This window comes from Cicer arietinum, chromosome 7, assembly GCF_000331145.2.
Source record: "Cicer arietinum cultivar CDC Frontier isolate Library 1 chromosome 7, Cicar.CDCFrontier_v2.0, whole genome shotgun sequence".
NCBI classification, from domain to species: Eukaryota; Viridiplantae; Streptophyta; class Magnoliopsida; order Fabales; family Fabaceae; genus Cicer; species Cicer arietinum.
In genome coordinates, this window is record NC_021166.2 from 37776451 (window position 1) to 37780578 (window position 4128).

The window sequence follows — 4128 nt, forward strand, 5'->3', positions numbered from 1 at the left end:
TTGATTTGGGGGAAAATGAATCTAAGGCTTTATGGGTAAAATCTTAGAGTTAGGTTTTGGTTATATTGATGAATGTTTCGTGGAAAATGAATTTAAACTCATTTGTGTATGATTTTGAGTAAATGAAACTTGTTGTCTTTGAGAGGTGGATTGTGTTGATTTGTGTTCGTCGTATTTGACGTGTTCTTAATTAATACTGATGAAATTTGATGTGTGTATGGTTGGATTCTGTGGAGAAATGAATTGATGTGTTTTGGTGTGGATCGTGGATTGAATTTGATAATATGTTTGAGTTTGTTTTGTGTGGAATTTGAAAACCATTAGAGTTAAACGAGTATTAAGAATGAGGAATCTCTTAATGTCTTGTTTACTTAATGTTTATTTTGGAAAATCGTTTAAGTTAAAAGAGTATTAAGAATGGGGAATCTCTTAACATTTCTGTTTGCTTAATGTTTTTGTGAAAATCGTTTAAGTTAAATGAATATTAAAAATGGGGAATCTTTTAATATCTGCATTTGCTTAACAATTGTGGTGGATGGAGTCTGTGTATGCTCATGCATTTCATTTTGGTAAATCGTGCTGACCCGTGATAGGTGGCACCTCGGTAAACAGTACTGACCCGTGATAGGTGGTACGTTTACGATTTACGTTTTGGTAAATTGTGCTAACCCGTGATAGGTGGCACCTCGGTAAACAGTACTAACCCGTGATAGGTGGTACGTTTACGATTACGTTTTGGTAAATTGTGCTAACCCATGATAGGTGGCACCGCGGTAAATAGTACTTTGGCTTGTGATAGGCGGTACGTTTACGATTTACGCTTCTTTTAGTAAATCGTGCTGACCCGTGATAGGTGGCACCTCGGTAAACAGTACTGACCCGTGATAGGTGGTATGTTTATGATTTATGCTTTTTAGTAAATCGTGCTGACCCGTGATAGGTGGCACCTCGGTAAACAGTACTGACCCGTGATAGGTGGTATGTTTATGATTTATGCTTTTTAGTAAATCGTGCTGACCCGTGATAGGTGGCACCTCGGTAAACAGTACTGACCCGTGATAGGTGGTATGTTTATGATTTATGCTTTTTAGTAAATCGTGCTGACCCGTGATAGGTGGCACTTTGGATTGGTACTTTGGCCTGCGATAGGCGGTAATATTATGATTCACGGTCCTTCGAGGAGGGTTTTGGTTTGGAATTCCGAGTCCATGCATTTTGGCATATACGCATCGCATTAGGGTGCTTGGCACGCGAGTCGTGTTTGATTCAAGTTTATGATTGAGTGTTTTGAATTTGAGTTGTCGTGGTAATTGTGTTGAAATTGCTAAGTGTTATGAATTGATTATTGTGTGTAAGAGTGATGGGTTGTAAAACTATTTCGAAACTCAATTTGTCGTGGTGATCGTGTGGGAATTGCTAAGTGTTAAGATGTGGAATTGTGTATGAATGTGATTGAGTTAGTTTATGTATTTTTGGAAGAATATGCAGGGAAATCGATTTCCCAATCGATTGGATGAGTACAGGGACTTCATTAATTTGACATAATCAATTTGCCAATCGATTGTATAAATATGTTTTTCAAAACCTTTTAAGAAATCGATTTGGAAATAGATTGGCAGAAAGACAAGAACTCAGCAAAACTGACAAAATCGATTTGGAAATCGATTGGCATTAATACCGGGGCTCAGTCCTTCATTCAATCGATTTCCCAATCGATTGAATTGAGCCCAGAGTTCAAATTTCACTAAATTCCTTCAGGAAATCGATTTGGAAATCGATTGGCTTAGTAGAAATTCTTATTTTGAGTTAGATAACAAATTGATCAATTGACTTATCAATGTTTTGGTTTGTTAGGTATTACTTGTTGAACTGAGAACCTTATTTTGATTTCATTTTTATTTGGCAAGTGTTACATGAACTTTTACATATGGAAATCCTTTTAAGGTGCATGCTTAGTTGAAAGGTTATTTTGTGCATTTAAAAACTTAAATGTTATGTGTTAACTGTTAATTTCGGTCGGTGACCCTTTACAACTATTGTGGAAATCTGGGCTATGCCCTCAGAAGAGAGCCAGGACAATCCTACCGGTTCGTACCCTACGGATGAGAATGTAGATGGGAATGCTTGACTGGAGCTACCTTAGGAGGATCTCACGGGGCGCGTGGAGATCACTCGGGGTGTATAGCTATTGTTTTTTGTAGAATGATCAGATTAGGATGACATAGAGGGAACTTATGTCTTTTTTGGATTACGTTATTTTGAACTGGAAAACTGTACATTTACTAATATTGTCAGCTTGACATGTTATTTTCGGTGGGTTACATGTACCACTTTTTGATGTGTAACTATTTTGGATTCATATTTTGAGAAATTTTTCCGCTACTTATAAATTATAATGACTCGACTATTTATCCAAAGTTATTACCTCATTTATTTCTCTGTTTTATTTTAATTTCTTTTGAAAAAAAAATGCACCATCGCTTTGAAAATCGGGGTGTTACATTGTGGTATCAGAGCTTTGGTTTGGTTTTCTTTGGGGGCTGTGGAACCTTTGGTAATAGATTGTAGGTCTACTTGTAAGTTGAGAGTTGTTATCTGATCATGCGTCAGTTTAGGTGGGTTGGGTTGTCAGATCCGCAATAATTATGTGTTGTTGTGGTCGGAAGGTAGTTTCGGAATTATTTGAAGTAGTGTTAAGACTCTACTTAATGATGGTTTTATAGGAAAAACCATGCCGCCAAGAAGGGATGACGTTCCAAGAGCCAATGCTAATAGGGACGATCGAATGGTGGAGGCTATGAACAACATGGCTGCTTCTGTTGCTGTACATATTGCTGCCAAGACTCAACGTGATCTTGAAAAGAGGGGAAGAGAGATCCGTGCTGCAGAGTCAAGAGGATTAGAAGACTTTCGTCGTTTCAATCCTCCCAAGTTTAAGGGGGATGAAAATTCAGAGAAAGCGGATCAATGGATCCAAGAAGTGGAGAAGATCTTCGAAATGATTAACTGTCAGGCAGAAGTGAAGGTCAACTATGCCACTTATATGCTATTAGGGGATGCTGAGTACTGGTGGAGGAGTGCAAGATTGTTGATGAGATCAGCTCACGAGGAGGTGAACTGGGAATCATTCAAAAGGAAGTTTTTAGACAAATACTTCCCTAAGAGTACCAGGACTAAGATGGGTGATGATTTCCTGAAACTGCATTAGGGGAACATGACCGTGGGTGAATATGCAGCTAAGTTTGAATCGCTATCGAGACACTTCAGGTTTTTCCGTGAAGAGATTGATGAACCATTCATGTGTCATCGTTTCCAAGACGGACTAAAGTATGAGATTCAAGACTCTGTCTTACCCTTGGGAATTCAACGTTTCCAAGTGCTTGTGGAAAAATGTAGAGAAGTGGAGGATATGAAAAATAAGAGGGCTAGCCGAGGAGGGAATTTTAACTCAGGAGGGCCTAGTCGGGTGAATTATCAGAACAAGGGAAAACAAGTTGCTAAACCTTATAATCGACCACGGAATAACAACGGTGGGTAGAATCGCCTAGGGAACCAGAATTTCGGAAGACAATTGGGACAAGTGCTTCGATGTTTCCGATGTGGGGAGGAGGGACATTATGCTAGTGCTTGTACCTCTAATGTCCTCACCTGTTACAATTGTCGGAAGCCAGGGCACATGGCAAGGGATTGCACGGCTCCAAAGGTAGAACCGGTTGTGAATGTAACTAGGGCTACTCGTCCTATCGCTAGAGGACGCGTTTATTGCGTGAGTGCTGAAGCTGGAAATCCATCTGGCAATCTGATTCAACGTGACTGTGAGATTGCATGTAACACTCTAACTACACTTTTTGATTCGGGGGCAACCCATTCCTTCATTGCTATGGATTGTGTGAATCGTTTGAAGTTATTTGTGTCGCCTCTACCTTTTGATTTGGTTGTTTCTACACCTGCTAAGACTTTGACAGTAAATTCTGCATGTTTACATTGTCAAGTAACTATACAAAATAGAGATTTCTTGATTAATTTGATTTGTTTACCTCTACAATCACTCGAGGTCATTCTCGGTATGGATTGGATGTCGTATCATTACATGATCTTGGATTGTGCTCGTAAATTGGTTCTTTTCCC